The following is a 24,612-nucleotide window of genomic DNA, read 5'->3' as shown; positions in this document are numbered from 1 at the left end:
GTGAAATCACCCTTATGGGCTGTGTAACATGACAGACAAGCTTGCTTGTTTGGTTTTTTTAAAAGGAAAGTTGAAATTGGTTTAATATACTTACGAAGATCACAAAATATATCTGGAGGAGTCTCAGATAATATTGTAAGTATTTCTGCTTCTGAAGGCAAAAAGGGATACAGGTTTTCTCTATAAAAGTGTAGAAAAAATGGAATAATTTCCTTCAACCTGTCAACTGTATCTCTCATTTCAGAACAGAACTTTTTCTACTACACCTTCTGGGAGAAATGCAAATAGTTTAGTTGAGTCTGGTGTGCTCTACCAGTAACATTTATTTATTTTACTGTGGAATACAAAAACATGCAGTTTGCCATGCTTCATGCTAAACATCTCAAATTATTAAATTTTTTCTTAATAAACAATTTACATTGCCTTATAATATTTTAGGAATAAAGAAAACAAAAAAATTTAAAAATTGTGAGTTGTTACTCAAAATATTCTTGAAACAAGCTAAACTTTTATGTCTCTTATGGAGTTAAAAGTTATTGAGACAATAGTGATGTGCTGTATCTCTCTGTAATCTAGAAAGTTGTTTCAGTTTATGTATTTAAGTATTTTCCTGGTTTGGCAGAAAGGAAAAAGTGTTGCTGTCTGCCTTACAGTTGAAAGTAGGAGGGTAGCAGCTAAAAGAAACAAAAGAACCAAGCTGCTTTTAAAGGAGCCAAACCAGCTGAGTGTTTATTAATTATTCATGAAGAATATGTTCATGTGAAGTCCTTCATTGTCTGAAGTGTCAGGCTTCCTGATGAAATATAATAAACCTCTTGGTGAAAGGTTTCTATTTATACACCTTCAAGCTCCAGAAGGGATGATTGTGGTAAATAAAACCCTACATATTTTTGAATGCCTGATTTGTTATTTTTCTGAAATCTGTTTTGTAATTGTTTTCCCTGATGTGCTTTTAGGCTTTTGATCTTCCAGCTGATCAACCAAATCTGTATAAATGTAGAATGACTGAGTGATAAAATTTTTAAGTAGTGTAAATTTTTTTCCAAATGGCCAGAATTTTTTTGTTCTCTCTTTTTCTTAAAAACAAACAACCCCACTATAAGAAAGTGAAATTGCATTGCAGTTTTTTTGTGCAGTGTCCATTAGAGTGTTAATTTTTAGTATTTTTTCCTCTCACTTTTGTCATACTTCAATTATTAGCATCTTCAACCCTTTGTTTCTTTTAATATTAAAAATAATTAGGTCAAATCAGCTCTGTTATAGCTATCTATCACCATGTAATATAAAAAAACATCAAGGAAGAAGATAAACAAGGATGAGAGGGAAATGATTGCGAACTTTCAAGTTTACTCCTTTCCTGAGTGCCTGACTGCCCCAAATGCTGTTACCTCGAAATTCTATCTCCTTTTTCCCTTTTCCTTCACATGCTTCAGTCAGTCTCTGCTCCCTGTTGATTTTGTTCCTCCCGCTGTTTCTGTACACTTCAGGCACCTGTCATAATTTTCCTCTTGAGCTGTCTTTGGGGAAAGCTAGACTGGTGGGAATTCAAGCAAGATGAAAAAGAGAACACCTACAGGAGGACTATGTTGTTTTTAATTAAAAATCCTACTGAATTAACTCCAAGGACTAAGAACAATCTCATTTAAATAAAAAAAAAAAAAAGGAACATCTTTTACAAGCACCTAAAGTCTCTAAAACATTTTGGCAAGGGAAAAAATGAAAAAAAAACAGATGAAGATATTGAAGCTGGAAATGGGGAGAGTGTGATATTCGTATTCACTTTCACTAGTGGTTGGTGACATCTCTCTTTGAAATAATAAGCATAAATTTGCCTGTGAAATAAGCAGCATATGTTTTTGTGGTTTAAAACTAGGTATGTTTGCCAGTCTGCTGACACAGTCATTCGTACCATTGATCATTGTAGCTTAAAACCAACAGCTCTTCTCCAGCCAGTGTTGTAGTGTGGCAGGATGATGGTAGAATATCTATTCTTTTGATGCATAACAAGGAATTTAATAGTGTAGTACCAGCTGTAATGCATGATGAATTCAAAGGTGCAGTACAAGAAAGCTTTACTTTATGTTTTCAACTGTTTATTAATAGAAACTTGGTTTTGGAGCAGTTTGGCAGCAAGATGTCCATTCCAGAAGCAACTGTAGAATAGGCTGAATCTGTTTTATATAGGGATGTTTTTTGTTAACTAGAGAAAGAAGATCTATGGGTTAGATAAGCAACTCTATTCAATTGAAGATTAAACTGTATAAATATTTATATTTCTTTTACAAGATGCTAGGTGATACCTTTTTATTTGCATGGTGACGAGGGTCCCCAAATATATGTCACCACTAACAATGTGCAAACTACTTCACAATGATAAGTTGTCTGGTATCTAGCAGGGTAACTTCTAGTGATACTTTGTGCTGCCTTTCAAAGGTGTCAGTAGTGATAGTTGTACTTGATTAAAGTACACACTTGAAACAGTGCTAATACATAGCTCACTTTAAATGTGATGTATGTCAGAATCTATTTGCCAGGATGTAGCTGGTAGTGTAAAGTACACTGAATTTGTTCCAAATAAAGTCATCTACTCTTGTTTGGTACCTTCTGGCCATCTTGAAAATGTATTTTATACCAACTTGGAAACTGGTTTATTTTTCTCCATGTTTCCCCCTATACATTGATAACCGAAGTTGAGGCCTGGAGACTTTAAAAGTGCACATGTTCCACTTTTCAGAGAGTTGTAACTTCTGGCTAAGATTTTGTAGCCTGTTGTGGTCTAGGGAGTATTTAGAGAGACATTATCTGAATGTTTTATTAGCCAGTAAGATGTGATCAGAAGAACATTGAAAGGCTGGCAGCATTCGAAATTGTTGTGAAAAGATGTACTTGGGTGGAATGGGACATGCATGAGAGGGGAGAATGATCAAATAAGTGATGTATGATCATTACCTGCTACTAATTAGACAGACTTAGTTATATTTAGAGATGGGGAAATTGTCATATCTATTGTAGAAGGGGTTACTTTTGATGGCCTGGGTAAAATCATTCTATTTAAATTTTTTCTTTGGTTTACTGAGACCAAAGAAGTAATGAAATCCAGTTTGAAGAGTAATTCATCAAAACATGTTGCAAAGTTCAATTCTGTGCTTCTGAGAGCAGAAGAGTTTCCAACAGTGTAATATTTTTAGTTCCCAAAATAACGTGTATATACAAATGTCTCAATTAAGAGACAAATAATCTCCTCAAGAGAACAGAGCAGACCCTCAGATGGAAGATAACAGCTGAATGGACACCAGGCTGCACCTGTAGTTTCGAGAATGTAAATATTTGCAGGATATATTGGAGTTAACTAGAAAGAGTATTTTCCATAGCAAGATATTTCTTCAACCTCTGCTTTAGGTCTGAATAGAAATCAAATAATAATGGCACAATAGGATCCTCTTTTAATTTAGGTTTAATCAAGGACCTTTACCAATAAACTGTATGAATCTTCATCTGCCTACAAATAACAAAGGCTTGAGATAACTGACCATGGTGAAATTCCATTCTCTGTGCACTGGTCTATTGTTTCTTTGGCCTTTATTACTCTTCCCTTTATGAATAGAGGATAAATGAAACTTGGGAGTTGCCAATGAGGAAATGAGGAAGTTAGACATTAAGTGAGCCAATGAGAAATAGGGATTAGATTCTGTGAGTACATGAGAGACTAGGGCAGCCTGGATTACTGTGAAATGTCATATACATAAATTGACAGTATTAACTGCTTTGTGGTCTCTGCTCTTCACTTGCTCATGTGTTCATTTGTAAGTTTTTAAAACTTCTGTTGACAGTTTTGTTCAACAGAAAAACATATGTCATGAGGAAAATTAACATTAAACCAACCACCTGTAAATGGTGGAACCTTGATAATGCAGAGATTATACATAGCTGGCAAAAACTTGCATTCATGTGCTTTTTTTCATTTCAGGCAATATGAAAGTGGCTTTAAAAATGCTCTTGGTGATGTTAATTTTCTTTTTTCTTTGAGAAATCCGATAAGGAAAAAATGCTGTTGGTAAAAGAAAGGGAGGCAAATAAACATATTTTGAAAGCTTCTGTTCTAGTAGTTTTATTTTGTTTTTTATTGCTTATTGGTTACTGTGGGAGTTTGAAGGGAACAATTTTCCACTTGATTGTATGTGTGTTACTTTATGACAGTTGCAGACATATTGATTCATTACAGAACAGCTATGAAATTTTTCTGGTGATGAGAAGTGGGAGAGAGGGCAGAGAGAAAGATTTTTTTTTTTTCTTATGACAGTTAAAATTAATAAGAAAAATTTACTTGTGAAAACAGCATTTAAACAGAAATTTCTTGCAGCTGTTTGAAGACCAGTTTCTCTTTGTTTCGGTCACCTTGAAGCCAGAAGTGAACAAAGCTGTATTTTGGAAGGAATGCCCTCTCTAAAAATACAATTCTTCTGACACCAATGTGACCAACTTGGAACAAAAAGTGAGAAAACAAGCTTATGGCTTACCAGAAGAAAAAGGTGTAATCCTGTCCAGTTTTCTGGGAAATACATAACAGTTTTCTGCTGTTTTCTGGTTTTGCAGGTTTAAAAAATGGGAGTAGGCCAACATGGATTGCCTGTATAGTTACCTAAAGGTCAAGAGTAGCTCTTTGCATGCTTGTTTTTTGCAGTGTCAGTAAGTGGGAACTTACTCATGAATGATGGATTCACCCAATGACAGAAGTGCAGGAATTTTTATTTGTAGTGTGCTGTCTTTTCCAGACTTGATCTGACTGGTCAGATTGGTGAATTTACACTAATCCACTTGACCACTCCTCATTCTCAGGATTTCAGCAGTACTGGGACATCTGCTATGCTTTCTGTATCTCAGGAAGCCTTTGTATTGTTTCTTTCTTGGCACATCTGAAAAATTTCCTGGTCTTAGGCCTATTGTTACCCTGTCACAAAATAGACAGGGTAACACCCCAGTTGCCTTCAGCTCTCAGATCTGTGCTAGCTTCCAGGATATTTGGAACCTAAATAACAAGAGTGTCCCAGATCTCCATCCATATAGTTTTTCTGAGACACCCTGCCTGTATAGAAGAGTGTTATGTGTGACCCTGAATTTCTGAACTATTTTAAGACTTCATTGCTTTTTACTTACATACATTACATGCATATTAGGCAAAAGTCTCTCCCCTCTGATCTATTTCCACTTCTGGAACTCTGCTTTGGCTCAGGAGGATGATCCACAATTCTTTTCTAAGTGCATCCATATTCACCCCTTCTCCATCTCAAACTTCTCTACAGCCTGCCTGTGCCAGCTCTGTCCTCTTGGCTCATTTGGTATCATCCAGTCCCCAAACTTACTTTCTTAGCTAAGAAAAGTTTTTCAACCATTCTTACTAGTTCTTCAAATATTTGGTTCAAGTTTGGTTGTTTTAGTCAGTCCTCTTAGTTTGGTGGGTGCATACTGAAGTCTGCTCTAGAAAGGATAGAGCAGAGCATGCCAGGATATGGCAGCTCACTAGCAACTTCTGAAAATCTGAAAGTTGGCATAAGCTCTATGTAAGCTCTTCCTCTGAATCATTACACATGGCTATTGATTTGAAATTAGCTTGTGTTGCTTTAGTGCAGACAGTCCTTGCTGACTACTACACGAACCTTGAGAAGCATTCTTAGAGCAAGAAACAGCTGTTCTTCTGAAAGGTCTGAAAGTGTCCATGGGTGAACCATTGGGAATTCATGACAGAGTTGAATGCTTGCCCTGAATCTCAGGACTTCCAGCCTTTTGCCTCCACTGCAGTGACAACCTTCCTATTGCTGTGCTGAAGAAAAGACAGTACTGGAAATACTGTTAGCTGATGGCCTGTGGGCCTGGAACATGGTGTATGTGCCTAAAGCATGAGGCACATGGCAGACTTTGGAGATTTTGGTGTCTCAAAAATTGCTCCTATTTCTTCAGGCATCCTGGTATTTTGAAGAACTGAAGTACTGTGAACTTTCAGAATATATTATCATATTCAGTTGATCAGAATAACTTATGGCATCTTTTGTTGGTGAAAAGTGAATAAGTACTCAAAAATATTTCAGGAAAATCAGCTATTTTCCACTTACTTATATGGGAGCAAATTGGTGTCCAGTTGTGGAAGTTTTATTTGCATATCTTAAAGAAGAAATGTAAGGTTAAAAAAAGGTCAAAATGAAAGCATTCATAGAATGTTTTTCAGTATGCAGATATAATCATATTGAGGACAAATTGTTTTCTGCTTTTGAAGTCAGACAGATTGGAGACAGCATCAAGTTTTAAAACCTGAGAAAGAGAAAACAAAGATGATGCTAATGATTTTTCAAAGGCTGATACATTTCAGCTGGATTCAGCTTGCTAGTGCTTGTGCTGTTGAAATACGTCGAGTTGAACCTTGTCTCTTTTCTATGCTTTTCTTCAGTTCTGTAAATCTTCAAACAGAATAATTGGAACTTTTCTTAAGACTGCAAAAGTCAATATTAAAACTTCTTCTGTGGTATTTTTGAAAATCTTAGCCTATCAATGAAAACAGACTGACTTCATTGATAACTGAAAAATTGCCATTTGCCTTAAGACCAGGGCACATGGAAGAGTGATAGATAAAGAGAACAGGAAGACCTGTCTAACACTTCTGTCACTGAAGCTACTGGTATGTTACATGCCTGAGTGTTTATTGAAAAAAGACTAAGGTTCAGCCAGTCCACAGATTTCAGGAAAAGCTGCCAGCAGCAGTGACGTCAATGTCAATTCTGGTAACTGTATTTTATGGTGACTGATCTGCTGGTATTTGGACTGAAACCACTGAAGTTATTGGATAGAATAATTTGGTGTAAATACATTAACTTTTTTTTTTTTTTATCTGCTCTTATTTATGGCAGGACCAAGCTCAGGCTATTGTATAGATGTCATGCATGTTGTAATTGTTTTTGAATTTTACCCTCTTGCATTTGTGGCTTTTGGTTTTTTGGTAGCCTTTTTGATGGTCTAGAGTAAAAGAACTCAATTGTCATTTCAGCTACATGGATGTGTACTTTGGAGAAACATGCTGCTGAGCTTTAGAATGCATAAGAAGTGGCAGGTTTTCAGGCAAGCCTCCAAATCCCTCCCACATATCTGCAGATTATATAATCAAATTGTGTGTGTGTTTCATGTTGCTAGGACAAAGTAGAAACAGCAAATTGAAATTAATTCTCATTTTGTATAAGGGGGCTGTGAGGTGCCGTTTTTTTTCAGCACTATTACAGCAAAAGTAGCAGGGAATTTTTTGATGGGATGGCAAGGATGAGGTACAAATTGGATCTAGAACGGTCACAGGCAGTGGGTAAAGCTGGTCAGTCAAGCCATTTTTCTTCACAACCCAGATGTGAATGAGGGGCAGGCAGAGAAAGACAACTCTGTTGCCTTCTAGACAAGCGAGTTTTCTTTTGTAGATCTCAGAGCCCACTTGTGTCATTCAAATAATAATACAACAGTGTAAGGCAGTGAGGGAACATTTAAACATCATGGTTTGAGGATTTTTTTATTTATTTTGTTTTGTTCCATTTCTAATTTGCTTTTCTAGCCGGCAGTGATCATGATTTACAAAGTTTTAAAAAATGTGTGTCAGAATGCAAACCTTACATTGAACATTTTTCTGTATCTAATTTTTAGAAACACGAACTTGTGATATTTTGAAAAATATTGACAAAAATTATTTCACTGAGTTCTTGAGATGTTTAAAAAACGTAGCAGTTTTGATCTGCATTTACTGAAGTGTTAAAAGTTTATCTGTGTCTCACTGAGCAGTGCAGTGCTTTAGGTGTGTCAGGCAGCCTGGTGTAGGCACCTGGTGAAGTCAAGATCCAAGTCCTCCGTACAGCCAAAGCTTTGTTGAAAGCTCACTTCGTTGTATAGATGCATTATAAGCTGTACATTGAATAATGTGTAATAAATATCAGTAAAATTGTTCAGCAAGAGCTTTTGGATACTAGCTTGAGTTAGCCTGTGGTTTGGCATTTCCCTATCCCATTGCTGGATGGGCTTTTGCATGATAATAACCCAGATGGAAACTGAAATCTTGTGTTTCTTTCATAGGTAGGAAGGGCCTACAAAATACTCTGCATGTAATCCATTTTCAAGAAGAAAAAAGAAAACAACTCAAAATATGAAACACAAACCCTAAAGCCTCTCTTCCTCTCTACCCAAAAGTAATTTTTTTCTGCAGAGCTAAAAAATCTAGTCATTGTTTTATGAATGTTTAATCTATGGCTTCAGGGTAGGTCTATACCAGTAGGAAAAAGAAGGTTCATGATGAATTCCTCTTGGGCTTCTCCAGATCCTTAGGCAATTTGCAGTGGATCAATGTGTATTTAGTAGATGGTACATGAACATTGTTCCAACCAGAAGAACTGCAGCATGGCAGTACACTGACCTCAGAGTTAACTGGGGCAGTAACATGGCCTGTAGCAAATCAATAATTGAGCCCTTACTGAACATTTGGTTTGGACTTGTTTCACTTCTGACTACTGTGTTTTGATTCCTGCAGCTGATGTACAAGACATGCAGTACTTCCCTTTTCTGCTGCTTTCTGGTGAAGAACAAATGCTTCTGAGGATGAAGAGCACAAAGGTGCTCTCTGAGGATGAAAGTCCATATGCTGCTGTAAATCTGATGCTGGCAGGACAAGCAGTCTGATTCAGTGGAGACAAGTTAGTTAATGTTAAACTGCGAAGCAGTGACAGCTTTGCTCCTTGCTCAAAAAGTACGTGCTTGCCTAGTAAATTCCCAGCTTTGGGTTTGGGTAATTCAGATATTTTGGTAGCTCTCAATAATAAAGGACCTATTTGGTTTAATTTAAGATGTTTATTTTACTAGTTTATCATATTGCAATGTAACAGGATTTGAATGTGACTGGTGCTGGTTATACTGAAATTCTGCCTGGCCTTCTCGCCTGTCTCCTCTGTGAGCCAGTGGCAGAATAATAAAACAGGAACATAAAAATATTTGCCCTAATACTGCACCCTGGGAATTCCCTGAGGTGTGACTATACACTTTCCAATTATTAGTGAATTTGTCTTCTAGGAACCTCTCTAATCCCTTTTGAACCCATTGGTGCTGTAAGAACTTCAGTAGTATGTGGAAAGTAGTTACACAGTGTTAATGTTGTTGAGGAGCCTCCTCCTTTTGTGTGACTTGAGTGTACCCATATCTGATTGCATTTTTTCCCAATTCCTACAACATATTTCCTGAGAGGGAATATTCAAAGGTCATAATATTGAAGAGGAATTTTGAATGTTTTTTCCTGTGTGCACCAATTTTTGCATTTATCTTTTTGTCAACTAGTAACTAAGATATTTTTCATGACTGATGCTGTTTGTGATGTTATGTCCTGTCATCTGCAGACTTTGCCATCTTATTAAAATCACTTCATGGTTTTGAATGTATTGAAAAATAACAGAGAAGAGTTGTTGAAAGGTGACCATTGCATCCTGTGCTTCCTTTCCCATCTTTTTTGCGATTTGTATCTGGCTTTTCTGGACATTCAGTGTTTGCTTAGTTTTAGAAGCAAGTGGCCTTGTTAAAGCCTTTTGGTACTCTTAAGCTGCACCAGAGGATGTTTATGTTGGATGTTAGAAGGACTTTTTTTGCAGAAAGGATGATTAGACACTGTAATGGGCTGCCCAGGGAGTTGGTGGAGTATTTAAGGAAAGACTTGACCTGGCACTCAGTGCCGTGGTCTAGACATGGTGGTGTTCTCATTGTGGACTCGAACTTAGAGATCTTTTCCAACCTAATTGTTTGTGTGATTCTGTGTATCTGCCAGATCTCCCTCATGCAAATGTTTTTTATCCCATTAAGGATAGGAGTTCAAAAAGTCTGAGCGATGTAATCTTCCATTACAAAAGCCTGCTCAATTTTCCCACTCTGTATCTGGATACTTTCAGTATCAGGACACCATTGTTAAAAATAGGTTCTTCAGAAGAGTAGGACCTCCAGGTAAACATCACATGTTGATTTTCCAGATGACTCCTGAGTATATGAAATTGTATTTTTTTTTTTTTTCCATTTTTAAAGGGCAGTCATAGTTGGATTTGGTACTTGCTTCTGTACATACAACACACGCCAGTAAAACCTCTCCTGTGATGTCAACTGACATGTTTTAATGAAAAAACCTCTGATAATATTTGAGATGAGAAACTGCTGTCCTGAGTAAAATGACTCACTGTATTTTTATTGGCAGAGTAGACATAGGCCTTTGAATTGGAAAAAATTCATGTCTGCTTAGCAATTGCTTAAACATTTAATCTATGGTGTGACTAAATGCATTCCTGACAGATCTACAAATTGCTAATGATGTGGTTATTCTTCCCTGTCAGTAGATTCCCTCAGTAGATTGTCTTGGAAGAGACTTGATGAAGTCAGTCTGATTAGCATGCTGCATTATTCTCTTTTCTGATTTCATACATTGTCTTTCTGATTCTCTTTTCTCATAGCAACTCTTAAAGCAATGTTCTAGGCTCACTTATGGTGGCTTTAGCTGTGGTAGCAATTCACTGTTGCTGCTTTCGGTGTGTCTAGTGGGTTGAGCACAGGTCTGAATTTGGCAATGAACATTTGAACATGTTGAGCTATTTAAGGCAAAAAAAAAAAAAAGGCTCAGAAGAACTGAACTTGGTGAATTAAATTAGCATTTCCCCAGCAGGAAATAATAGGAAGTGCTTGTTCAAAAATGTTACATTACATATGGCCTGACATTTGGATGTATCTTTCCAGTAGCCTTGATATCTGGAACAGCTCCATAATCTGGAAATAAGATGCTGCTTAATAAGTAAGCAACACATAGTGTCAATGTGAATAGTTAGAAGCGTGACTGGGTTAGTGTAGTGCATTATTTTATATATATATATATATATATTTAAAATTAATTTCCTGGTATGTTTGTCAATAAATGTATCAGGAAAGATAAGGGAGGTCTGACTATGTCCATCTCTGTTCCTGAGGAAGAACAAATTGTTTGACAATATTACTTGACATTTTAGTAGGTCCTCTCCTGAATCTGGAAGGCTTCTTGGGGCAACAGGTTGCTCTAAAAAAAAGATACAGATGTTGAAGCAAACTTAATGTATACTCATGGTTTTGAGAAAAGGCTTAAAAGATTAATGAAGAGAAACTGACTCTGGAGCTTTTAAGATTAGATAGAATTTATTCTGTCTTTCCCAGATTTCTTATATGCCCATGTGCTGTATTTCAACAGGACTCCTGTCATGCCTCATCTTGTACTGAGAATGGTCCAAGTAATGCATCAGTCAGTGCAGTGGAGAAGAGCTTGTCTGTAGGAATCCAGGATGATTTGTTGGTGAACTAAAGATTGTATGTGGAGGACATCAAAAGAGAGTGGGATGTGAGGACAGAGTCCAGCTTCATTAATGATGCATAATGACCAGTCAGCAGCCTGTCCTGGGTGACACAGTCAAGACAGAAACTTTATAAGCAAGAGAAGAGTAATTTGTTTTAACCTTAGGTGCTGCATCTTAGTTTAGACTGAGTTTGTCACCACTGGTTCCATGTATAGACAATGGAAAAAGGTCAGTATGTCCAGAGTATGAGGTGTCTGTTCTATCCCAAACACTTGTTTTAGGATTTTGTGAAATAGCTGCTAAACAAATGCAGTTCTAGAAGTTCATGCTTTGTTTATTGAGGGGCAACTGGATGACTACTTCTGAGTTTGACATCTGAAAGGAAACTATAAAGTTTGGACAAGAAAGTCCTGTGACCACCTAAGTATTTGCTCTCATTGTTCTGGCTGCCTAGATCTGGCTCTGATCTACAGAGCTATAGACTAAGTGCAGAATGGCACTGGAATTTTAATAGGGCATTGACTTCATTACTTTACCTCAGTTCCTCATCTGTAATGGAAATAGCAGTACCCCCTTCAGCTTTTTTGCCCATTCTGCACAGAATTTAACCTTGCTCTGTGACTTGTCTTTGGAGTTCTGTTTCACAATGCCTTTCCCCCTTCTTACCAATGGCACAGGTATCCCTGTTCTGTGTTTGATGTGTAAGGTTTTATCTGCATGGATTTAGAATGGCTGCATTACTTGATCAGATCAGCCTCAAGACTTGTGTATTATATGTGATGGCACCTGACTTGTAAAAAAAAAAAACCCAAACAGAAAATTCATTTTATCCTTTTTTCAGTTGTCCAGGCCTTTTATCAAGAGCTTGAGAGCTGCAAGATATTCAATCTGAAACCAGTTGCTGCACTGGGACTGGGTGTTACTAGTCCTGGGCATTGAGCCACTGTAATCTTAGAAGTAATTTCATGTTTGGGACCAGAACAGAATATTTCTGTAGAATTTTGACTTAAAAGTAAATTTAAGACTTTTCTATGATTGTTCAGAGCTATTCAGATATTCAGATTAATAAGTTAAATCATGATAAAGATAGATGGCAGTGTTTGAGATTTCTATAAATTCACAGCAAATAACAGAATAATTTTTTTCACAGCAAATAACAGAATACTGCTTTTTATCTCACTGGAAATGGTAGCTCCCATAGTGACAATCCATAACATATTCAATTGTTGTAAGGTGCTTCCTCAAGATCAGCACTTAATGACTCTGAGCTGACTCTTCTGAGAACAGATGTTGATTAAAGAACTCAAAGATGTAAAATAAATGTCAATTAAAGGCATCTTTTCTTTAGAGTTCAGTTATCATTTTCCTTCTTGCTCTTTTTTGTGTGCCTGGTATACGGGCTGCATGAGTGGAAGTTGCAGGGGTGTAGGTTTTAGAACGTGTAGTGTCTGGGGTGTGGGTAATAATGTCATGGCTGTGTCTGAAGTGAATGGTTGTTCCGATAGGAGTCTGGTACCTGTTCTGCCTTTAATGGGACTGAGCCTTCTGGGCATAGGGGCAGCACAACAGCTGAGTAATGCACATGTGTGCATCCACATGCACATGTGCTTTTACTGTGTATGTTTTTGGTCCTTTGCATACATTGGCAGAGGTTCATTGATAAGAGAGGTTTGTAGTATCAGTTGACTTTCAGTTTTAGGTGACAATTGGTATGTATGATTTTGACACTGTATCTTGGTAGCCTGGTAATTTGGTTGCCATGTGAATACAAATCTGCAGGGGAAAAATTGAAAGCCTGTTATTGTAGTTTGCCAAATACCCTGAGGTCCTCCTCAGAAAAAAATTACAAGTTATATTTTTGCATATTAAAAAAGCAGCTGCTGTCCTTGAAGTCAGAAATGTACCTTTACAAGTGTTGTATAATACACCTGCACTAAATTTTCTGAGAAACGAGGGTTGATATTTTTCTCTTTGTATTTCAGAGATTACCTATGTACTTTAACTTTGGGTCACACAGCTCAGTAGGGAAGCAAAAGAAAAGAAGAGAGCCTGGAAAGATGCCATTTTCACTAGCACTTTAAAAAATGATTTCTGCAAGGGAATGAAGAAGGGTAAACTCATCCTACCCTGCTGAGCTGGTGTGAGAGCTCCTCAGTGCTTCAATCAGTATCATAAGATGCCTTTTTCCAGGTGTAGAGTCGAGCTGCAGCTCAGGCTCTTGTGCCCTGGTTTGCAGAATATAATGAATCTTTAAAGTCATACAGTTTCTTACTGATTTGTGTGGCAATAGTGTCTGTGTCTCAGGAATGGTGAAATGCCTGCACCTTGGTGCAAAGCTGCAGGTCATGCTTCAATCTAAGATTCCGGCTCATAATGTCAGCTCAGCTGTGAAATGATGATGATGCTGCTGCTACCTTTGTATTGATCTGTGTCTTCAAGTAAAATTGCCTCACTTTGCTGTAGGTTAACCCAACACTTCTGCTGACTGGTATTGTATGTTTGGCTCAGTGACAATAATCCCCTGCCAGCTGCTAACCTCTGGGTTAAATTTGTGGCAAGAGCAGCTGGGTTCACAGCCAGCCTCTCTTGGGGTGTGAATGGCTTCATGTTTCTTGGTGGGAGAGAATGGTAATACTGTTTGAAACAAGTGAAATAATTTGGAATGGCACCAGCTGGTGTAATTTGTTTAGATCTGTAATGATACTGTGTTTAAAAGCTTTTACATGTGCCATGTAAAGTAGGTATCATAATGAGTGGTAAGTGAATAATAATGTATTTTTTTTCTTGTACATTTATGTGAAGAAAAATAACTTTTAAAAAAAATCATTATTTTTTTAAAAAAATCTTTCACAATGCTTTATGTGCCCTTCTATCTGCCTTTGAACCTAGTAGGGCTGAATAAATTAATTTTAAGGTGGTGTATAAGTTAAGTAAAGGTGTGTTAGGGAGAAAGCATTTGCAGTGCTCAGTGTCACAGGGGCATTAGAGAAATACATTTCAGTTTGAGTTTAATAGGACAGTGGCTTAGTTCCTTTGTTGCCACATGTGCCATAAGTGGGGCACGAGTGATGTTGACAAAGCAGGCAGTAGTTAAGGTGTTAATAAATCCCACTGGAATCAGGTGATAGAGCAGTTCAAGTGATGACATTCTGCTGCTTTATGTAGAAATGCACTTCAAGCTGTGAGACATCAGCCTCTGTTCCTGAAGGTGGGCTCATCCAGCATACTCTAGTTGGCTCTATGGCATTTAATCAGGGAAGGTTAGTACGAGAGAAGGTAGAACTGGGAACTTGAGTACTGTTCTCAAGTGCCCACAAGTGTGGTCTAGTAACAATATGAAAAGGTTATCAGTGAGAAAATCAGCAGCAAAGCCCAGGAGTGCAAAGCAAGATGCTGTTAAAATGGACACTGTAGTTTCTCTCCTCAGCCTGCATTACTTGAAGGCAACTATATCATATATGTTGATTGGGAGGAAAAAAGATTTTGTGGAAGTGTTATTATTTATATTACTGATAATATTTAGAATGGACCATGCTTCTGAAAAAATGAGAGCAAACCTTGCCCCATGTTTGTATTCTATCAGCAGAACTGAAATGTTGTGCACATTCCTCACCTTTTGGTGAGAAGTGTTTAGAGCAGTCTCACTTGGCTACAGCTGTGTGTCCCTGACAGTGTGTTCACCCAGATGAGTTGAGGCAGATGGCTGTTTGCAGTTCTGAGACCTTTGAGGGAGGCTGCTGCACCTGCTGGGTCTGGCTCAGGCCACCCGTATCTGCTGGGCTGAAACCTGCTCTGTCCCTCAGTGCCAAGGAGTCAGAAGTAGTGGGAGGTCTTGTGTGTGATGGATGGACTTGAAGGACTCCACTTGCTGTCCCAGTGTAGGCTTTTCATTCCAAAAGTCATGTTACACTCTCAGTATAGTGAAAACAGTGTTACAGAGTGAATTTTTGTCCATGAAAACCTGTAATGTCCTAGGGAATGCTTTTCCTCAGCTCTGGAATCAATTTATGTGTATTCCAGCATGCCTGCTCAATATCCCTGGATATCCTACATATGAACAAGTTTTGGGCCCAGTTGTGATTCTTGGTGATTCTAGGTTCTGTTGAAATCTTCTTAAAAAATAAAAAATAAAATAATTTTTTTAAAATATATATATATATTGAAAGACTGGTGGGAGGCTTTCTGTGAGGATAGTTTTCAACTGAAGGGTTATCAGTGTCCTTTATCCTGTAGCGTGCCTTGGGCATGTTGTCAGGAAGGAAGGCAGGCATGCTCATACACGTGCTTGTCACCATTCTTGATAATTTTAACAGGAAATTGAAAATCTTAAAGGCAACATATTTGAGAAGTTGTTTCACTTTGCTGGCCTTAGATTTTCAGTCAGATAAAGCAAAGGGAAAGTGATATTCTTTTATGTCAAGATATTTTGATCTGAAGAAGTAGCTTTTAGAATAGACAGTGTTCTACATTCCATTATTGTATTTTATTTTTCTTACACTTCAGATGTTTTAGGGTAATGTAAAATGAGTCATGCTTCATGACTTGAGTGCTGGAGTGTGTCCAAAGGACAGTGAAGCTTCTGAAAGGACTAGAGCAAAGTGTTAGGAGAAGAGGCTGGGGGAGCTGGGGGTGTTTGTCCTGGAGGGAAGGAGGCTCAGGGGGAGACCTTATTGCTCTCTACAACTCCCTGAAAGGAGGCTGTGGCCAGGTGGGAATTGGCCTTTTCTTCCAGGCAACCAGTGATAGGACCAGAAGAAGTGGCCTCAAGTTGTGTTGGGGGAGGTTTAGATTGGGTATTGGGAAACAATTCTTTACTGGGAGGGTTGTCAGGCATTGGCACAGGCTGCCCAGGGAAGTGATGGAGTCACTGTAGAATCACAGGATGTTGAGAGTTGGAAGGACCCTAAAGATCATCCAGTCTCAACCCCCTGCCATGGGCAGGGGCACCTTCCTCTACACCAGTTTGCTCAAGTCTTATCTGGCCTGGCCTTCAACACTGCCAGGGCTGGGACATGCACAGCCTCCCTGGGAAGTCACAGTTAAGTGCTCCTTTGAGCTACAGACTTGAAGAGAAGGTCAACTCATTAGCCTGACTCCAGCCTGCATTATGTCCTCAGTTATCTTCATGTGTGAGTCCTAGAAGAAAATGACCCTAGTTGGGATAGATCTTTAATTTCTGCCATGTGCACACCTTGAAACATGTTCCAAAGACTTGGAACAATGCAAAAGGAAAAACTTGATAATTTTTAATATCTTTTTTCCCTTTCAGTCCTTGGTTCTCTAAGGCTGCTTAAATATTTGCATTCCATTATTCATATAGCTTACTTTTTAAAATGACTGAGTAAATTTCAGCGTTTTTTAATTAAGTCTGTTTTGACAACCAGTTCTTCTTTCCTACAATAAGAACTAAAAAAGGCCTGAGTAGTGCACTTAAATTTCTCTTTTGCTTTTTCATCACTAATTTCTGCAGTTACTCAGTCTAAATTTATCTTGACCAAATTTACTGTTAGGGTATTAGTACAGGCTGAAAAACTTTAAAACTTTAATTTTTAAAGGCATACTTAGAAATCTTACAAAGCAGGAGCATACATTCTTCCAGCTAGTATTTGTATTCACATTAGTATTAATCTTATAATACTTTTTACTTGGATTTTCTATGATTATAACTTTTACAAGAAATAGTATTTAATGTCTCCATCTTAAGATGTTTACATTCAAGAAGTGTTTTTATTCTCTTGGGTGTTCACTGTGCATCTTAGGTTGCCTGAAAGTCATGGTGCTGTTTTTGAAACCTTGTCTCTGTAGGCTTCATTGAACTGTGTAGCCTGTCAGTGACAGTCCCATCCCTGGAGGTCCCTTGAAGACTGTAGGTGTGACACTTAGAGACGTGGTTGGACCGTCCAAGTGGTGGATTTGGCAGTGCTGGGATAATAATCTTAGAGGTCTTTTCCAACCTAAATAGTTCTATGATTCAATGATTCTATGATATATTCAAATCCAGAGGAGCAGTATTTGAGTATGATGGAAATACATGTATGCACAGTCTTATATGTTGTCTTAGGCACTTTCTACAGTGGACAATTGTATTTAAATAAGGGTAATGCTCCTGATTTAATAATAGCACAGATTGCTATTATTGAATTGATATTATTGATTGCTATTATAGAATTGATGCTCTCTTCAGTCCATGCTAAATTCTTTATGTAAGGGGGAGAAATAATCTTTTCATCTCTATTTTCCTGTGGAGAAGGGAGAAGTGTTTGCATTAATAATTTTTTTCTTGACTTCTTCTGTCTTATATATCAATAAAACTTTTAAAATTAATTTTGGTTACAGTTAAAGCAAAAATTATTAAATACAGTACTGGAATGTCTGAAAAACTTCCATGAGATGAGCTTGAGAGGGAAAATATTTAATAACTGGTATGTTTCATGTTCTAAATGTAAGGAGACATTAATCAAGAAACTCATGTATCATGTAATGTCAGATCATTTAAATTGCCCTTGAAATGTGTCTAGTTAGTTGGGATAGACTGCTCTGGAAGGAAAGCAAATCCTGAAAAATTATACAAAACTAAAAATCCTGGATACAAATCGTGTTCACTGTGTGGAAAGTTATATCTGTGAATTGCTTCTAGAAGAGAAAATAAATATAGCTGTGCCCGTAAGAACTGCTCTGGGCTGTAACTTGGCTGCCTGGTCAGGCATAGCTGTACAGAAACAAGAATTATTTGCCATAGAGTATTTCTTTTATTGGTGAACTGTCTCTGCCTCCCTCGAAAACCGAGCTCAGAGCAGAGCCTGGAACAGAGTCACCATGTAATTGGAACTTGCTGAGAAATGTCGTGCCCGTCGTTTGCTTGGAATGGTAGGCAGAGAATACCATAGCTCCAGGGTAGCAGAGATCACATCCAAGTTTTTCCAGCAACCTAGCCAAACCTGAAGGAGTTTACCCTTCCAGCCAATTGGCTCTTGAAAGCCTTCCAATTTCCATCTTGCTTTTCTTTTAATAATCTGTGTTAAAGTGTACTGGAACATGATCACAAACATTTGTTCTTGCAAGAATACTGCGTGCAGCTGAGAGGCATTTTCATTTGTGGTAGGTTAGTTGCTGCTTAGATTAGGCATGAAGTATTGTAAAAAGTTCCTGATAGATCTTCTGGTCTGATACTGGTAAATCTTTGTGCTGTGATTGTGTGGTGTTTGAATGACCTGAGCTGAAACTTCCAGTAATGGATCTCGCATCTTGGAAGTTTCAGTGTAAAAGCAGGTGCAGCTACTGTTACTAGCCATGAAATCAGCCTTTGCAATTCAGTCTTGTTTTGGCTTGAAAGTTTTGAAAACCTCTGAACAGAAAGCACCCCAGTGCTTTATTTATTTATCCCAGTGAATTATTTTAGTCCCATGGTTTGGTGTATCCCATGTTTTGGAGACATTGATGTATAGAGATCTCAAATGGAAACTTTACTGCTAGATTTAGTCATAGGATTTTCCAAATGTAAGTTTCATGCCTCTTTTGCATAAATTATGGTGCTTTAAAATAAAATCTAAGAAAATTGATAATAAGGGTAAGGGAGCCTTTCTCCATCTTGTTACTTTGTTTTCTGTTGTATTTTAGTTTTGTTTTTAGCTTCATTTGACTGTAGACAGATGAGGGAGATCTTCTTAGCTGAGGCATCCTTTTAACTCTTACCAACTCCTCAGGGAATGCTAATAACATAATAACATTTAAGGAAGTATTTTCATTACTATACACGTGGCAAATTGCTGTTTAAAGAGGGGAGCAGCCCACCAGAGTAAGAAAGAAGCAGAAAGGCATAAGGCGTAATGAGACTTTTGGAATTTATTTCACCAGTTTTTTCTAGCTTCAGTGTTGGGGAAACTTATCTCCCTGTCTGTGTCTGGAGAATCCTGTTTCTGTTTCTCTTCCCGTAGATGACATCAGCTCATTCTTATGGGCTGGTACAGTGAGAGCAACAACTTCACCCTTCCTGCCAGCTGGACAAGTTACACCTCAGGTGCTGCCGGTGCACAGAGGTGACGTGGGCTGGGGGGGTCACAGCCCTGCTGGTTCCCACTCGTATCAGGGCACATGGAGAGCTCTGCCTTTGACATCCCCATGACATCTCCATCTCTAAGCCATCTCCTTAGCTCAGGTCACCTGTGCTTCCCTTTCCCTTTGCTGCTGTGGTGATTGTTTTCTCTTCTGTTTGGACACACTTCCTGGAAGCCTGTGAGGTTTAGATATTACTCATGGCTTGCATTGCTTGATAAGAGCCTTTGTGGTGTTTTTGTTGTTTTCCACCCACTACAGGCAGTCACTCTGTAGTGTCAGGCTGTGGGTGGAGAAAAGATGGCAAAGTAAAGTAAACTGTGTAGTGCCTGGTCAGCTCAGTTTCCTCTGCAGCAAGCCCTGGACAGGTCTGTTCTTACCTCAAGTCTCTTTAAATAATAAAAAAAAAAAATCTTACAGAATGAAGAAACATGGATTAATTTAATTTTGAAGCATATGAGAAGTCATTAATACAGGACACTATCTCTTTCCTAAATGATAATGGTGGCTGTGCAGTGGCAGTGATAGCCTGGGATCCCAGGGGCAAACAGAAGGAAGGAGAGAATTTCACTAAGTTATTTCAGAATTGAATAAGACTGAAACCAGTGGTTTACTGAGTTTAGACTTTATTCTGTTATCAAATCAGCATCAGAGCTTTGGTGGTGCAAACTTACCTGACTTTCATTGTTCAAAAGGAAGGAAATAACATCTCATTTTTCTAACAGAATAAACACATTTTCAGACCTGCTCCTGTGCTGCAGCCCACGTGCACTGTTAGAAAAGCAGCGACTGTGTTGGTTTTTCCTGTTTGTGTCGCACAGAAGCTTTGATGTGTATTGCTCCTACAGCAATATTGTTCCTACAGCACCCATCCTTCATTCTCTTGTTATGCCCTCTCCTGTGACAGTAAGATTCATGAGTTGAAGAAGCAATTGGGTTTTTTGTTAAAGTTTTGCAACAAAAGATTTAGTCTCATCCTTTACTGTTTTTATCTTGCATAATGTATTCTAACCACAAGTTTGAAAATGTACCTCTTTCTGAAGAATTGCAGCAGAGCTTAGTGGAGTTTCAGAAAGTTTACAGATGTGCCACTGGGATTTGCTGAGCTTTTGTGCTTAATAATTTAAATATTGTTATTTCTGAAGATTTTATAGACCTTAGGCTTGAGGCCCCTGGGATCATCTGATCTGACCTGCATATGAATCATAAGCAAGTAACTTGCATAAGTTATTCTTAAATTGAGCCCAAATACTCACGCTGGACTAAAGCCTAAAGATGTTTGGCTGAAGCAATCTTCTCGAAAAGGAAAACATCAAGATAAATTGAGTGCATGTTCCTTGGGTGTGGAGCTTCACTGCCTAATTGTCTTCTTTCTTTTATCATCCAAGGTCATAATTAAGATCTTTTCTTTCTGCTTTCATTTTCCACTGTTTTTTGTTATATTGTGTGCTAGACTAGAGAGAGCTTTCAGTACTTAAAAAGTTGTATGTGGAAAACAGAGACCTCCTAGTTTTCGTTTTTCTTCAGTTACAGTATCAAGACTCCCAATTGAAGGCATTTTTAGCAGTCTGTCACTCTTGTAGCTCACCTCTACACTTATCTAAACTTTATTCTTACTCTTTGCTGTTTAAAAAGTGCAAACTGAGGCTGTGCTCATTTTTTTGCTCTCAGTAATGCTTTGTAAGATCTTGTTTTGAGATATAAAATCTTGTCTGGGCTTTAGCCCAAGTCTGAAGCCAAATTGTTTTACAATTCACTTCTTTTTATGGCCATATTTGAATGCAGCTGCTGTAGCTTTACAAATTATGTTTCTCACAGTGTACAGGGTAAATCTTACGGGGGTCTTCTGGTGGTTGTCTTGAACTCCAGCAGAGTTATGTAGCAAATTAAGTTATTTGCACAATCTGTTATTTTTTTTTCTCAGAGAACAATTTTATTTTGATGTAATGCATCAAGATGGCCATTATAATAACTGTTACTTTGGCTGCTGCTAAGCAAATAAGAGAATGCCATCTTAAGTATATTTGCATGCATTTGTAACTTCTTGTCCAAATCCTCCAAATTTCTGTGAATTCTGTTAGACATATGATCTCTTATTTGAACTGTGTGTGAGTCTGACTTTGCCTTGGCTAACCAAAAATTAGGTTTAATTTAAATATGCAACTATCAGTCAATTTGTAGATATAGATATGTGCATGTGTACATGGATTTATAGACACAAACAGTTGGTTCCTAATCCTTAGAAGACAAAAGCCCTGAAATTTTTATGGGATACCAGGCTGTTGAGGTGTTTACAGGATGTGGATTATATTTTGCATAACATAACAGTCCTTTAGTTACAAAAAAAACCAAAAACAACAAAACCAACCAACCAAAAAAAAAAAAAAAAAAAAACCCAAAACCAAAACAACAAAAATCAAAACAAACTTGATCTTTGAACTAGGAAAAATAGAAAAATATTCCAATTCTGTTAAACAGAAAAGAAACCTGCAGTACAAGATTTGGACTATCTACTTCAGACTATCTGCGAGACCGTGGCTTTTTATATTTTGGAGTGCTGGATAACTGTTGGAAGATGCACCCACTGTTATTCTTTCATTTGAAGGCTGTGATGAGTTGCAGAGCAGACTGTTAGCAATGGAGAACATTTTTGTGCAGGTTTTGAGACTTAAAATTCTGGCTCTCATTTTCCTCTCTTTTGAATAATAGACCATTGCTTGTGTGAGTCTAAATCTCATTTTATCTTTGACTGTTTCATAACAAAATGGGTAAACCTTTCCTATTGTGGCTGGTTTTCATGGTACTTTCCAAATACTAGAAAGAACTAGTAATAACACAAAAGAATTATGAATATACTATTTTCTTTAGGATGGAGTTAACCTTTTTATGGATAATGCCCTTTGATGATGAGTTACTGGCTTTAGATATTTGTGTATCATTTGATCTCTTTCTTCTGTGCTGTGTATTGTAGTCACAGATCTGTCAGGATTTGTTGCCATATTCAAAAAGACATTTGTTTTAAAGTTGTACAATGAATTAAGACATGTAAGAACCACCAGAGACTGAAATCTTACATGTTGTGAATCATCCATTCTAATACCCCAGTGTGCCAGCAGTGGTGGTCTGGAGTGATGTGATGCCACCAGTGGGCTGTGGGATGATGCTTGGGTTTGCCTGACCCTTTTCCCTGGAGGAGCTGGGAGGGGCTGAGCTGCAGGTGCACACCAGACAGTGTTTGCTTCTGCCTGCAGGACCTGAGCTGTTCATCAGAGAGGCGTGGGGAGCCAGCCCCTCTCAGCAGCATCTGTCCCCTTCTGGCCCTGTTGTGCTTTGCCTTTCCCCATAGCCATGTTCTCCCCTGAGTTTTGTGCAGGCAGTTTGAGAAGGACAGATGGATGTGTTTGGTCGTTGCTGTTGCTGGGGAGGATGTGAGAGAAGGGATGCGGAGAGAGGAGGATGTGTGCTGCCCTGTAGGGTTCAGTGGTGGGAAGGAGCCACAGTTGCTCCCTGGCTGTGGACCATTGGCTCTGCCAAGATAATTAAAAATCCTTGGACTGTTGTCTGCTGAGATGGGATTTTGCTGGCCTTCTTTCAGCTCCTGTCAGAAGAATAACAGTTTATCTGAGAGCAAGTGTTTTTTGGTAGTTCATGCTTTTTTTCAGATAGACTTTTAAGTCCTCTCCTGGTTTACTGTTCTGCAAAACAGAACCTTGTAACACAGGCATCTTTGGGAGATGTGATTTGACTGTAAGATGTGGTACTTGGTTTTCCTTTCTTTTCAGCCCTGCACACAAACTGTGAGCCTGTACCAGGTTGTTTTTCCTCAACCAGGTAATTTTCTAGGCTTAAAAAAAAAGAAGTGCTTTTCTAGGTTTCTGTGCTTTGCAACCTGGATTCAGTTTTGTGTTCCTGATATTATTTTATTGACTGAATTTGTACTGCTGTTGAAACGTTTGTAGAAAAAAAAATCTGTAGTGATAAAAGAAAAGGCTCTTTTTTTTTTGTTTGTTTGTTTGTTTCTGGTGATGTATTGTGCTGATAGAAGACAAAGAGGTAGATAAAATAGAATGTATTTTGCATTTTTAAGTGCTGATTATTCTTCACATAAGGGAAAGCATCTTGAATTCAGCTGAAACAGAAAAACCATGCTGAAATGCAAAACAATCTATGCCAACCTTGTCTGTCTCAATGGGTGATTACTTTTTTTCTTCTATATGTCTAAATGGGATGCATAGAGTAACATGAAAACATTCTAGTTCATAGTCCTGCGAAGTCAGAACTCCTAGCATAAAATGACTTTCTTAGGATCTTCTCCAAACTTGTCTGATTTCTGGGACAATCAAAATAGCTTTCCCTTGAAATCCCTAGATTCCCTTTCTTTTGTGGCATTGATGACAGTGATAATAATAAGAAGACTGTTTGCAACAGAGAAGTTGCACTTCTGTGTTTCTCGGTTCTTCCTTGTAGAAAGAAGATAAATTTTTTCCCAGAAGTTATGCCCAGGTTTCCAGCAGCATGTCAGGCCGCTCATCTCATGGGCTACAGAATGCAGGAAGATGAAAAGGAAACCAAGAGAGCATAAAAGGGAAAAATACAAACAGAAAGTACATTTGTAAAGAGGTGTGTGGTGAGGAGGAAAATGCAGGAAAGTGGAAGACCTAGTAAATTATTAAATAAAAGGGCAAGAGAGTGGAGTATGGGCATGGATGCTGAAGGAACAGGGAAAGCAGTAGACAGAAGAATTTGACCCTGGGGCAGAAAGACTTTGTTTTCTTTTCCTAAGACCTGGGGCTTAATTTCCAGTTTTACTGAGCTTTCACAAGGATATGAAAGGGGAATGAGAGAATTGTAGAAACACTGTAATAATCACAGAAGATAAACAGATCAGTGCTCCTATATAGTCTCACACAGCCTGCTTAAAATGCCAGAGAATGTGCATTTGGAGATAGAGAGAATTTAAGAGAACTAAGGTTGAGAAAGCCACACTGGGAGAGCAAGGAAATGCTAAAAAATTATGTACTGTTTTAATAGCATGTTTTCTAGTGGATACAGGCCTGTAAGCTTTAGCAAATTGGTAATGGAGTAGAATTTGAGAACAAATATGTTCAATGGATTTTAACTTTGATAAGGAAAATCATTCATAGAAGTTTGTATAATGTATGATAGATTTGAATTGTAATTGGAAAATATCTTTTAGGGTTTTAGG

The 24,612-nt window shown here is 38.0% G+C and overlaps 1 protein-coding gene across 4 annotated transcripts in view; it reads left to right on the top strand.

Annotated features, from left to right (window-relative positions):
* Positions 1–24,612, top strand: part of CCNY (cyclin Y) — a 118,641-nt gene that overhangs the window by 46,477 nt on the left and 47,552 nt on the right. The gene's annotated exons all lie outside the window — the stretch shown is intronic.

The sequence above is a fragment of the Zosterops lateralis genome, assembly GCF_965231275.1.
Source record: "Zosterops lateralis genome assembly, chromosome: 1".
Taxonomy (NCBI): Eukaryota; Metazoa; Chordata; class Aves; order Passeriformes; family Zosteropidae; genus Zosterops; species Zosterops lateralis.
This window is presented reverse-complemented; position numbering and strand designations above follow the sequence as displayed.